This window comes from Rosa rugosa, chromosome 2 (genome assembly GCF_958449725.1).
Source record: "Rosa rugosa chromosome 2, drRosRugo1.1, whole genome shotgun sequence".
Lineage (NCBI taxonomy): Eukaryota > Viridiplantae > Streptophyta > Magnoliopsida > Rosales > Rosaceae > Rosa > Rosa rugosa.
In genome coordinates, this window is record NC_084821.1 from 21,406,285 (window position 1) to 21,420,961 (window position 14,677).

The following is a 14,677-nucleotide window of genomic DNA, read 5'->3' on the forward strand; positions in this document are numbered from 1 at the left end:
CATCGTAATCCGCCAAAATCAGCATAGGATTGCTATAGAACCGAGATCCGCCATGAAGGACGTGATTCTTCGCCTCCTGCTGCTTGAATTGGAAGACAAAAACTCCTCCCTCCTCTTCCAGGATCAGAACACGCTCCTTCAACCTCCAAACACTGGAGATCGCCGTCAAGAATGACGGGATCATCACTCGTTTCTAAGAGAGCAGACAGCTGTAGACGTAGAAAAAAGGGTTGTGAATTGCCTCCCCGCCCCCAGCTAGGTTCAAAATAGTCTCCTCCACCAGAGCGAGATGAACAACCGCTTCTCCTGCCGCCATGTCAAACCGGATCTCGATCAGTTTCTTGGCTAGGGCAAAACCCTAGCAGAGAGAAAAAGTTGACTTTTTTTTTTTTGAAAATGCGCTGGAAGATTATTACTGATTGATTTTAAGTTAGATATATGTCAATATTTATTTATCACGATTGATGTATTCATGTTTCTCCTGACCCAGGGAGAAGGGGTAGTTTGAGCATAAGAATGTCCTAAAATAGCAAAATTCTTCAAGGGCACTGAGCCTTTAAATATTCCTAACAATTATCTTAATGTTCCATGGACCATACAAACTTGGTGAGGAGCCATTAATAGATAAGAAAAATTCACCAGCCCAAACTTTAGTGCCAAGGCCAATTTGATACCCAAACTCTCAACTATACCAATGTGATACCTGAAGTCTTATTTTGATATTGACGTGATACCTCTGTCCAATTTTTGTGACTCCACTACAAAAAAAAATTGCAATGGCCACGGCGCAATGCAGTCGCAAAAGCCTCTTTTGCCGTTGCAAAAGAGCATTGGCGACGGCTCTGCGACGGCAATGCTTCCGACGCCATTGGTGGCGTCGCCAATGTTATTTGCCACGGCAATTCCCCGTCGCAAGACTATTAGCGACGGCAAACGTTTGCCGTCGCAAGAATTTTGCGATAGAAAAATGCCGTCGCAAATACCAATGGCGACGCCACCAACCGCTACTGAAGTTTTTTACCATCGCCAAAAGTCATTTGCTACGGCAAAAATGCCGTCGTAAAAATATTATTTATGAATAAAAAAAAAAATCGGCATGCAAATGCATCCCGATTTTTTTTTTTTTTTTTAATGAATGAAAACTATACAAAAAGGAATGAAGCTTATATAAAAGGAAATGTTAGACTTTAATTTTCCTCATAAATGTTACAAAATGAATGAAGCTTCTACCAAAATGTACAAGATCGATAATTAAGCTTTACAAGTTAGTTATTTTCCTCTACTTCAAGATGAACTTTGCAGGGATCTTCCTCGATCTACTTCATGTACCAATTACTCTAGTGTTGTTGCAAGCCTCCTATAACAGAAAGTCAGAAATCTTCAAGCATTCATTAAAGAAACAAAAAGCTGGAAAATTAATGGGAGATGTACACAACATAGATATTGTTCATACCAGTACATACAATCAATATTTCGCTTGAACTCTTAATTACTTTTTGACATTTTGAGTCAGCAAGTGTGCTAAATCCAGGTCTTTCTACGATTAAAGCTAGAGTAGTTGATTTGAAGAATGCTAAATCCATAGTTCCATACTTACCTCGAAATATGTCTGAATTTCCATTCATTATATATCATGAAGATCCCTTCCAATTAGTTCCTGAATAGGGGGCTGCTGCGAGTAATCCTGAAGGAACACGAAAATTTATTCAATTCATATGCATAAGTCTAAGTTACATGCACTGTAAATAGAATTCCAAGTTACATGCATAGGTCTCAAATGACAAACAGGACATGCTCATAATAGTATATGTGTATCTAGGTTGATGAAAGAATAGCTAATAGTATAGTTATCACAACTCCCAATCATATAAATGCATCAATAGAACATAAGTATTTCATGACAGATCTGAATGAACAAACATGTATATTCAAAAAGTAAAAGTGTCAATATCAATTGATCTGTAGAAACGATCATGATAAAGGAGGTATATATTCAACTCTCTTTGATGAGCAACTCAAAATTGGACAGACCAGAGAAAAAATAAGTTTAAAAGTAAATTGTACCAACTTCATATAAAGTTGGTACAATTTACTTTTAATCAAAAGTAATTTTAGAGTAAACAATGTCATGCTAAAAATAGGAAATGATAAAGAATCAATATAAAGACAGTGATGATCACATATTTTTAATATGAACTGATAGGAGCATTTTAATGCGATGTTTTAATAGTTATTTCCCCATATTTTGCTTAGTTATTTCCTTTACTTAATCATTTTTAATTTAGTTTCTATTTTCTAGGTACATCGAATAAATGGAGAAGAAATGAGCTTAAAGGCAGAAGGGATGCAGAAATGAGCTGAAATGAAGAAATGGAGTTTTCCTGGTCCGACTAGGAATCCCAGTCAATGTAGGAATCCTGATGAGGCTAGGAAACCTAACGGCATTAGGAGACCACATGGCTTGAAGATGACGTGGGAGATATTATGGGAGATTAAATCTGATTTTTGCCATGGGAAATCATGAAGATAACATGAAAAATCAAGGAGAATATCAAGGGAGAGTTTCAAGGGATTGTGCAACAAGAAAAAGCTCAAAACAAGTCCAGATTCGTTCCTTAATTCCCTCAAGATATGTTGGCTGAAATTAAAGAATAAAATCTGCAATTTTACTGTGGAAATCAAGAGAAAATCAAGGGGAGGACATTAAGGATAAAGCCATGGAGAGATTTAAGGGAGAAAAGGTCCAAAACAAGTCCAGATTCATTCCTAATTTCACTCAAGAGCAATTTGGCCGAAAATTGTGAATAAAATCAGATTAAATCTTGGAAAAATCAGCAACAATATATTAGGGATTGATTTTGGAGCTTTTTGATTGGTTGGATGACATAACAGAGCTGACGTGGCATTATCTGATTGGTTAATGCTGTGTGGATCAATCTTGAAGACTTCGAGACTAAGTTGCCATCCTCCTATAAATAGGAGCATTCTCTACACCAACACACCACATCACCAACACCAACACTACAACACCACAACACCTCTTCATTCAGAAAAATTCTCTCCATTCTCTAGTTGCAAAGTTCTGCGTTTTCAAGCAAGGAGAGGAAGAAGAAGAAGGAGCCGTGAAGATCATATCCTCCATCAGCCACCTTGAAGGCTTGCTTCCAAGATTCAAGATCCAACCATCAAGCTCTCCATCTCCATCTCCACTCACAGTGTAATTCGTTCCTTTTCCTTGTAACCTTTTTGGTTTCCTTGTTCGATTTCGTATGAACTTGTTTCTAGTTAACAATAATGTTTAGGGCAAAGTTTAAGCCCAATTTCTATGTTTAAATAAAGTTTTCAAATTCTATAATTGTGATTCTAAGTTGCTTATGTGAGTTTGTTCGATTAAATTTGCTTTACAGAAAACTTTTATATGTTTATCTTATTTGGGTCGACACTTATAGGATTTGCATGTAATTGGTGTTAGATTTAGGCAAACGATTCACCTAATAGTTTTGTGAACCTAAATCACAAGTAGTAAAGGCTTTGGACAAATGTCGAATTCAATTGAAGAGGATTGCAAATAGGTGAACTTATTCATACTAGGTTGTGCACTTAAGTTGATAACCTTTCTCTATGCTTCTTGCGTTGAACATGTTTTGATTAGCTAGCTTTCTAAACTTTGATTGCATGTTTAATAGGATTGATCTAGGTGCTTTCACTTAGGTTAATTAGTAAAGGAAAGTAAAATATGGGAAACCATTTGCTTCGAATGTTTCACATGATCAACTTCTTTCTTATGACTTGGAAGAACAATTATAGGGTTTGAATCGAATTTGATTACATGGAATTGGTTTTGATCTTTGTTCCTTGCGTTCCACCCTTGTATATATGTTTTTACATTTTCTTTATTTTATTTATTAATTTTATATTCCTAAGACCCCCTTATTTGTGTTTACTTGTATATATTTCTTTTCTTTGTTTTATTTTTGTAAATAATACTTTTTACTTTTACTAATTAATTAATTGTTTTTGCAATTACAGGTGTACCCTCAATCCCCGGCTAGAACGATCCCTACTTATTCTATACTAACAACTACATTTTACAGGGTTAAATTGCGCGCTTACTTTTAGCGTTATCATGAACAGAGTGGAGAAGTAGTAGAGTACATTTTTATCAATCATAGTGATAAAATAGCTCGTAGAGAAAACTTACCAAGCAATGGATAAACTATTCTTTAGGTGTGTCTTGCATTTGGGTCTCCAGCTAAAGAGACTCAAAGAGGGTCTACATTGAAGAATTTTATGAAAACCGGTTGTAGGTAAAATGCTCTTTTGATGCTTTTAGATATTCTTTTCATAAGGTGTTGGCCTCTCTTGGTTTGTTGACCACTTGATACCTAATCAGCAGCATATCAAACAAACAATCTGATCAGCCAACAGATAACACAGTACAGACAAAAAATGAAAACCAAAAGAAGAACAGAAACATGCAACCAGTAATTGGACTTTACCACGTATATATCCCTTATCCAAGCTTCATTAAGATCAAATATGAGACACTGCAAAACCGGAGTATCATAGAATGATGAATAAATGGAATACACATTTAGAGCAGCCTTTTTAATTTTGTAATCAAATTAGCAAGTTATATTATTGAGGGAAACAACTTATATTAGATACAGACTTAGACTTTGAGGAAATGAGGATAGAGTGTAAACAAAGATGAAGAATGCTTAAAAAAGTTGTTTGGAGTGGATGGAGTCCTGTGTGCAGTCCTGGAAAATATTTCAAGAATTAGTAAAAATAGCATTATTATATTAGAGATTAACTTTTATTAGTCATGGAAATAGAATAGTTCAAAGAGGAAACTCACGAAAGGAAACATGATAGAGAATGAATGATGGAAAGTTTGAAGGTTTAGTTAAAGTGAAAGACCTTTTTTAGAGCAGAAAGCTTTGCTCGTGCAAGCCTCAAAGTCACCCATTACTCTTAGCTGAATTGTTCCAAACCTCCAACATGTCTGTATATGTATGAAGAAACATACAATAAATGAATTTCAAATTTCAAAGGAAGACACAATTAGTACCTATGTTGCCAGAGTTATTGATTCATTTGTCATCCAGGATTAGTAGTTTTGATTCATATCATTTTGAATATTTGTTTCATGTCTCTCTGTATTAGAAAAATACATTGAAAGCAAGTGCAATTGATAAACAAATGAATTAGGTAGCTTAGCTTATTACCGGAAATGCAAGCAAAGCACATAAGCTTGTCCAAGGTCAGCCCTCCATCAGCACGCCTCATTTCCAAGTATCTCTTCAACCTGATCAGAGAAAAGGTAGATATAACCTGTGTTTGAGTTGAGAGTAGCTTCAGAATATAATTATTTGATTTCATTATGACACCAGTAGCTTACTTTGTCGCCTTTATGGCAACTGTTCACTCCTATCATGAACCCCCTACCTAAAAAGAGCCGAATCCACCTTGCTGGCAGAAGAACTGGCAGCACTACAGCAGAATCAGACATGGGGCTTAGTTCCTCTTTTTTAAACAATAACAGAAAAGAATGAAAATAGAAATTTGGTAGATACACCTCCCCTAATCTCTGTAAAAAATTTAATCTTTACTCTACCCTTCTCTATAGAAAAAAAAAAAACTGTGCATTGTGTTTCTCCACTTCTCCTCACTCTTTCTCTCTCTGTTGTAGGGGAAAAGAAGTTCTTATAAAGTAGAGTACTTTACAGAGCTAAGTAGAACAACACCATTCGAATCATAAGAGATTGCCTGAAGAAACATAAATCATCCTTATACTCGGACACCGGGAGTCCCAAAAATGGACCTTTTCCACCAAAATCTTTTCACATATACGAACTTGCCGGCTCCCTACAAACCGTACATGATCATCTTTTTCTATCATTTTTCTGTTATTAATGGAATATAAAGGATATACATATATATGTATACACAATGGCAGTAAACCAAATACATCGTAAACCCTTCACTTCCATCTCCATTCAAATCGAAACTTAAAGCCAAATTACCTTCATTCACATCCTAATATACAAATACACAAAATTTACAATAAAAAAACTCACTCAAAACCACAATTTTAGACAACTGAAGAAACACCGAAATCAAACATATACCTCTTCTTCTGCTGAAAGCTTTCTCCCAAACTTTATCAAAATCTTAGCAGCAACCTCTTCCGAAACAAACCCAAACCCTCCTCCGAAAATCAACCAAAATCTTGGATCTCTCCTCTTCTTTTTCCTACCCCAAAGATCTACAATCAAAATCGAAAATCTTACATCAAATCTATAATTCAAAATCAGAAATTTTATATCAAATCTGGCGCAGAGAAGAGGGAAGGTGGCTGCGATCCGAACCGGCTGCTGGCTTTCGTCGGAGAAGATGCAGGAGGAGAGAGAAAACCATGGGTATCGAGACGGCGCGTTTTCGATCTGGTTTGTGGATCTATGGTTAGATCCAATCGGATCGCAGCTCAAATCCATTGGAGATTGGGGTTTCAGATCTTGCAGTAGGCGATCCCTTGATGGTGGGTTGGAGGAGGGTGGCGGTGGGTGTCCCGGATCTGGTGTTGATCTTCATGGATTGGGGGGTCGTGTTTTGGGGTTGGGAAGGAATCAGAGAGAGAAAGAGAAAGAGGCAACGCTACAAATGGGGAAACTGATCGAGAGAGAGTGAGAGTTAAATGTGAGAGGAATGAATCATACGACGGAAGACATTCGCAGTAGCAAAGCCAAGTGATTTTAGTGACAGCATCATACTGCTGACGCAAACTTATTATACTTTTGCGACTACATGCTTGCCCGTAGCAAATATAGGAGCTTTGGCGACGGCAATTGAGTACCGACGCTAACCATGTGTAGCATATATGCTACGGCTCTCCTTTGCCGTCGCAAATTAATTTTTATTTTTGCGACGCCTTGTTTCCCGTAGCAAATCTATGACCAATGGCGACCGCATTTTTGCGCCAACGCTAACTGCGGTGGCCATTGCAATTATTTTTTGTAGTGCTCCTCTGTCAAATTGATGACATGGCAAGCACATGGGGATAAAAAAAAATAGACAAAAGACCAAAATAACCTTCTTTATTTAAATTTTTTTTTTTTGAGAAACATTCAATCCCATCTTCTTCTTCCTCATTTCTCATCCAATTTCTCAGAACCTTTTTCTTTTTCTATCGAATTCTGGGTTTGTGGATTTGTTATCTGAGTTTGATTCTTGGTGCAAAGTGATCTGAGCATAAACCTCATCGGTTTCTTGTTCTACCTGAAAGTTAATAAAATTTGAATAAAACCTGGTTGACGAAGTACACAAACTTGTAAAGCATATAGATTGAGATGGAAACTACGATTTGAAACACAATACCAGTAATTGAATGTTAACCACACGAGGAAGGATCTTCGAAGGTATATTAAACTGAGGGATTTGCATATTCAGCTCTTGATTTGTTGTGCTTCCAACTGTAAAAACCCAACAAATTTTCAGAAAGAAAGAAAACAAAGGCACCAAAAGAAAAGAATAGATTTTGATCCATTAAGGAACAATGAAAACACTCAAAAATAAAACATTGGATTCCAAAACCCAAAAACTCAAAATCCAATCCCCACCCAAATACAAATCACTTCCCTTGAACCAAACCCATTCACTGGAATCACAGAATTAGTTAATAGAGAAATACAATTTTGCGTGATAAGAATATCATATGTATGACATGTGCTTGACACGTCATCATTTTAACGGAGCATTGACAGAAATTGGACGGAGGCATCACGTAAATGTCAAAATAGGACTTCCGATATCACATTGGTAGAGTTGGAAGTTTAGGTATCAAATTGGCCTTGGCACTAAAGTGGGCACTGATGGTGAATTTTTCTCTTAATAGATTCATCTCTGACAACACAGCCTCTATTAACCAACACTGTATAGAAACCCAAATTCATATGATATAGAACATGCAACAAAACTTAACTATAGACATGACTCACATGAATGAGATTTGAAGGCCGGCTTCCGCCTTATTTGGTGAGGAACTGAGGATGACCATTTATTTCCATGATCCGAAGTTACAAGAAATTAGCACCCTTGCCCAACACCACAAAGAGATTTAAAAAAAAAAAAAAAAAATTTAGGTTTTGATTACATCAACAATTGAGAATTACAACAACTAATCTTTCATGAGTCGAGCTCACGACCTCCCATTTATGAAAATGAGGCTTATGCCACTAGATGAAATGGTACTGTGTAGTACCAAAAATAAAATGAATAATAATAATGCATGCAAAACTAATCACATAATGTAGTCTTGGTAGTCTAGCACGTTCTTTTTTACAGGTTTTTTTAATCCAAATCCTTTTTGTTATATAAAAGTTGGATGTAGTTTGCACATCTTTTCTTGTTAATTGCGATCCATTTACTTTTTTTAATAATCTATTTTACCCTTAGAACTAAATAAGGTAAATAATTCCAAATTCACTAATTGAATTACAATTTTAGCTCAATTTTCAATTTCAAATTCAAATTCCAAAATCTGCAATTCATCAATGAATAATTTTCAAACATATAAGGCTAAACGCATTCCTATGAAATCAATATACCTTTTTTTTTTTTTTTTTTTTTTTTGTGAAATGAGGGCTTGGTGCGGCTACCCTCCAGCCTTGATTAATGAAACTGCCGAATACAAGGGGGGACATTGAGCCTAAACCCTTTATTACAATAAACATTTATAGCGCGTCCTGAAATAATATCAGAAAACTTTACAAAACACATGTATTCTAACAAGCACCAATTAGCAAAGAGTGCACTATTGGCTACTCTATTTGCTTTGACAAAGCGGTGACATAACGGAAAGATAACTCGATTACAGCGAAGCATAAATACCAAAATCACAGCTTTCCTACTATGTTGCCACCGAGAAATAAATCTGACGACACTCAGTTTCATCCTGCCACTAGGAGTACCTTTTTTTTTTTTAATTGAAATAGGTCAGCCCGATTTTATAATTCAGCAAGCAGTACCAAACGACGCACTCTAATGGGGTCAACATAAAGAGTCGTCCTTTAGGACATACAAACATCATATTCTAAGATAGAATACCGCATACCCAGAGTACACCTACTTTTTAGTAAGTCCACGTATCATTATTCTAACAAAATCGAGATACTCAGAAGCAATTAAACAAATGTTTCAACCGAGCAACTAGCCTTTGCCACCTAACAAAAATTAAACAGTCCCATGGGAGACCCATTCCAGCCAACTCCATAGCAATGAGGCATCCCAAAGTAAATGAAACCCAAGCCTAAAGAACTTGAAAGATATGACCAAGCAGCCCATGCTCGAGACCCAACAAACCCAAGGTTTGGACGATGTAGGAGAAGTACCGCCACACCCAATGTGACCTCCTTCAAAACTCCAGCCGTCGCACCAAATCTCGTCCAGATTAGGCCATCACAGTCTACCTGATCCAGGCTCCAGTTTCTAAACTCACCCTCGATCGCAGCCTCAACCTGACTAGCAAGGACGTTGTCAGAAGACCCACCTGTAAACGGGTCTTCTTCAATCCGTCCTCCGATGACCCCTGACATGTCGCCCTACACCAGAGCTTTGTCTCCATCTCCAGCAACACTCCCACCATCAGCAAAACAGTCCAAGCCAAAATCCAATAGATTGCACACCCTAGATCGGCTGCAAGTCACCAGCCCTCAGACAAATCACTCGCGTTACATATGCAAGCCACCAACCCTCCATGGATCGAGGCACAGGGCCTAAACCCAAGAACTGCATTCTTCCGCCCATTATCAAAGAAGTCCCAAACCAAGGTGACTTCCTAAACAGCATATTGGGAACAACAAGTAGAAAGGAATTAGCCATGAGCGTAGTGAAAGCCATGGCCATCGAGGTTTTGAAATTTTGAGAATTTTGTCGAAGGTGCGAGGCTGACGATAACCCTAGCAGGGCACTAGGCCAGAGTACACCTTCAAGGATATGAAATCAATATACCTACGATGTAGGTTTAGAAATAACGAATACTTATATACTTACATTACAGGACGAAGAACATTAGAACAAAAATTCAAACATTATTACTTCAATTATATCTAATAGTAGGTATTTAAAGTTGTATAGTAGAGATTTGACCTACCTAGACATATTAAGCAGGGAAAAAAAATATATATATATTACCAATCTAATCAAAAGGTACAAATACATACATATAGAACCTATACCTAATTAAAAGATCAAAAGTATGAAAGAGAAAGTGGGAGACAATGAGATTGACACGGGCTTTTTGTCGGTGAGCTATAACCTGTTGATAAGTTATAGTTCTAACATTGTATAGGTCATGAATTCGATTCTCACTGACATATATAAGGGTAGGGTGGGCCAAGGGTTTATTTTATTTTATTTTTGGGTGGTGCTATTCACACACCTATTTTCTCGATCTATTCACACACCACCTTTATTTTTCTATTACTTTAATTTAATTTTCTTTTACAAATTACCCTAACTACCCTCCCTTGCAATTATGTTTCTTTTTCTTATTTCTTTTTTCTAATTGGCAAGTCAATCATGAATCATCATTATATAATAAATCATTTTTTTTGCTACTAAGATATTATGATACGAAGATCTTCCAAGTAACACTAATTTTTAGTAGTAAATATGGATTTGCTCTCCACACTCTGATTGTTAGGTAAAAAGGTACCGGACCTAATTCAACATTGTGAAGAGAATACCAATACAATAACTAGTTGGTTATTTAGAGTAGTAGTCATAGTTACTAAACTGAAATGTATAGGTAGTAAAAAGTTGGTACATATATAAAAATGAAATACATAAACCGTAGTTAGGGTTGCAAAATCAGAGAGTAAAAAGTTGCACATAAACTTACAGTAGCAAAGAGCAAGCTATCCTTATCTCAACACATTTAATTCCTTTTAACTAGAAGCAATGATAAAATTGTCAGCATGAATACTTCTATAATATATATTGGAGCATGAATTACCCAAATAATTTGGTAGAAAATAACAAAAACCAATGTACCAGTCCACACGATTGCTTCATAAAAATAAAAGCTAATAAACAAGAGTAATTGAAAGCATAAAAACCAATTAATCCTCAACAAAAAACACAAACCTTTGCTGAAACCCACCCCCACCCAATTTTCCTATGGCAAAATCTTTCGTATTCTAGCATAATATAGTAGAACAAACGATGTCTATAATCATAAGGCTATCATTATTAGGCTATTGTAAAGTTCTATAGTTGCTCAATGGATTCAAATACATCAAATAATTTCAGTTAGAATCTTACCAGGAATGATGGATTCAAAGGGACTTGAATGATCATTGAACTCTTATTTTTCTTACATGTCTCCATTGCAAATCAAGTGTAAAATTTTCTCCAAAGATGGGTCTAAAGTTGTTTATTCTGCTTTGATTGAACTCCGAAGCATCACATTAGAGAGATATGATGACTATGCTAGAGAAGTTTTTGATGGAAAAAAAAAAGAAAAAAAAAAAGAAAAGGGAATCGAAAAGAGTTTTGAAGTCCTCTGTGCCTGCGGAAAAATAAGGGTTTAGGATTTGGGAATGACTGAATTGCCAAAAAGAAAAAAAAAAGAAAGGAAAAAAAATTTAATTGCAAGAGAGGGTAATTTGCAAAAGAAATTGATTTATGTAAAAGTAAAATAGAATTTGAATTGGTCTACTCATTTCATTTCATAGCCCCTTTATATAGGGATAGAATTACAATGGAAACATCGATTAACATCAATTACAATAATGATAGTAAATGTTGATTGTGATGTGATTGCAATTCCTTGATTCCCTCTTTCGTCAGTTTCTTTGACGAAGGCACATAATGTGCTTTTCCTTTAACACTCCCCCTTGTGCCAAGTCAAAGACGAAATGGTGCATGAGTTGTTGCCTCACTAAAAACCTTGCCAATTAACAATAAAAACCCTGTGGGACAAAAAATACACCTTGGTTGAAGGAAAAGAGCACAACACACCTTCTACATTTGATGATGACATGTGTGTGTTAGACTCCTCCTGACGTCTACACCTCCCCCTGATACTTACATTAATCAAGGGAGCTTGGAAAGTCTTTGCATTCTTATGTTTTTCACATGTTTCTCAAATGTGGCCTTAGGCAAGGATTTGGTGAACAAATTTGCCACATTCTCCTCAGACCTTACTTGATTCACTTGAATCTTGAGGAGAGCCTGTTGTTGCTTATTGTAGAAAAACTTTGGCGATATGTGTTTTGTATTATCACCCTTGATATATCCTAGCTTCATCTGTTCGATGTAGGCTCTTCAGTGGTAGAACTCAAACCACTAGTCCCTCAAATATGTGTAATGATAGCCCTTAACCATATACACTCACAAACCGCCTCATGTAGAGCAATGATCTCTGAGTGGTTCGAGGAGGTAGCCACAAGGGTTTGCTTGGTTGATCTCTAAGATATCGCCGTGTTCCCAATGGTAAATACATAACCAGTTTGGGAACGACCTTTATGTGGATCAGAGAGGTACCCAGCATCAGCAAAACCAACCAAAACATCATTTGGGGTTTCGGTGTAGTGAGTGGCGCTTTCGCCATCAACATTTCCTTTAGGGATTGCAGTTCCATCTGCGGTCCCCCTTGTCACTCTGTAGGGAAAGAACAGTCCCAAGTCAATGGTTCCTTTTAGGTATCGGAAGATATTCTTGATACCATTCCAGTGATGCTGTGTTGGCGCTGAGCTAAATCTAGCTAACAAGTTCATTGAAAATGCAATGTCTGGTCGAGTACATTGGACTAAGTACAATAATGCGCCTATTGCACTTAGATAGGGAATTTCAACTCCCAACACCTCTTCATCATCTTCTTTTAGACCAAATGGATCTTTCTTTGCATCCAAACTTCGACCGATCATGGGAGTGCTAGCAGGATACGCTTTATCCATGTTAAATGGCCTGAGCATCTTTTGGACATACGCAGACTGGTGGATTAGTATTCCACAAACTCGGTGTTCTAGTTCAAGACCTAGACAGAATCCAGTTTTCCCAAGAACCTTAATCTCAAATTCGGATTTCAAGTAGCTCGCGGTTTCTCTTTTTTCATCAAGAGTACATATTATGTTCATATCATCGACATATACAGCTATAATTGCAAATCCGGAACTTGTTTTCTTTATGAATACGCAGGGGCATAATTTATCGTTCTTATATCCCTTCCCAATCAAGTAGCACTTAGACGGGTATACCACATCCGCCCGGATTGTTTCAATCCGTAAAGTGAGCGTTTCAACCTAATTGCAAAAGCACTCCGTGGTTTAGAGTCACTTGACGTGGGTAATGTAAGGCCATCAGGCACTTTCATATATATCTCTGAATCAAGATCCCCATAGAGATATGCAGTAACCACATCCATGAGCTACATGTCCAGTCCTTCAGAAACTACCAAGCTAACTAAGTAGCGGAACGTTATAACGTCCATTATGGGAGAGTATGTCTCCTCGTAGTCAATTTCAGGCCGTTGTGAGAAACCTTGCGCCACAAGGCGAGCCTTGAACCTCAGGACTTCATTCTTCTCATTACGCTTTCTGACAAAGACCCATTTATGTCCTACAGGCTTTACACTCAGTGGGGTTAGCACTACCGGACCAAATACCTGTCTCTTTGCCAGAGAATCTAGTTCTGCATGGATTGCTTCTTTCCATTTATGCCAATCTGCTCTTTGTTGACATTTTGCAACAGAGCGTGGTTGGATATCATCGTGCTCTATGATTTCTTGAGCAACAGTATATGCAAATACATCATCAATGTGTATGGAAGATCTTTCTATCAACTCATACGCACTCTCATAATCCATTGAGATTTCTTTGTTCTCTGGAACCATTTCAAACATCGGAGCATCCTCTAGTATTGATTCATGGACATAACTATAATCAGAGACAATCTCATTAAAGGGATTCTCTACATTGATGATTAATGGATCGGTTTGTGCCTTATTCGCCCTCTTCTTCCTTGGGTGAGTGCCAATCGAACCAAGTGGCCTCCCCCTCTTCCTTTGGGGAGCCACGGCCTCAACTACACCTCCACTAAGTGTGGTTGCAGCGCCTCTGTCTGTGGCACCGTGCCCCTTGTTGGGGACTTCTAACCTTGCAGGCACATTTGCAGCTGGTATATGTGATCTCATCACTTTTGCGATATCAATAAATGCATCAGGCATCGAATCTGCTACGTTCTGAAGATCAATTATTCTTTTCACTTGACTTTCACTTTGTGAAGTGCGGGGATCAAAATGAGACAGAGTGGGGACAAACCATGACAATTCCTGTCATTCTCTTGGAAAATCATTTTTCCTATCTCCCCCTAACGACGGGAAGACTGTCTCATCAAAGTGACATTCAGCAAATCTAGCGGTAAACAGATCGCATGTCAAGGGTTCCAAGTAGCGGATAATTGTTGGAGATTGGTATCCAACATAAATACTTAATCATCTCTGAGGATCCATTGTGGTGCCCAGTGGGGGCACAATAGGCACATATACTGCACAACCAAATATGTGTAGGTGTGAAATGTCAGGCTCATATCCAGTTACCAACTGGTACACAGAAAATGGTTGGCTAGCAGTGGGTCTGAAAACGAATAAGTAAAGCTGCGTGCAATATTGCAT

At 37.4% G+C, this 14,677-nt stretch overlaps 1 long non-coding RNA gene across 3 annotated transcripts; it reads right to left on the bottom strand.

Annotated features, from left to right (window-relative positions):
* Positions 1-1,121: 1,121 nt before the first annotated feature.
* Positions 1,122-6,865, bottom strand: LOC133732724 (uncharacterized). Of its 3 annotated transcripts, XR_009857292.1 has the most exons (10): positions 6,375-6,864; positions 6,135-6,271; positions 5,405-5,496; positions 5,232-5,311; positions 4,924-5,008; positions 4,673-4,763; positions 4,500-4,547; positions 4,202-4,385; positions 1,598-1,684; positions 1,122-1,357 (listed from the first exon to the last, which is right to left on the bottom strand). It is a non-coding gene; the product is annotated as an uncharacterized LOC133732724 (long non-coding RNA). The 3 variants fall into 3 exon arrangements; XR_009857291.1 differs by having other exon boundaries at positions 4,500-4,763; positions 6,375-6,865; XR_009857293.1 differs by lacking the exon at positions 4,673-4,763.
* Between the last annotated feature and the right edge of the window lie 7,812 nt (positions 6,866-14,677).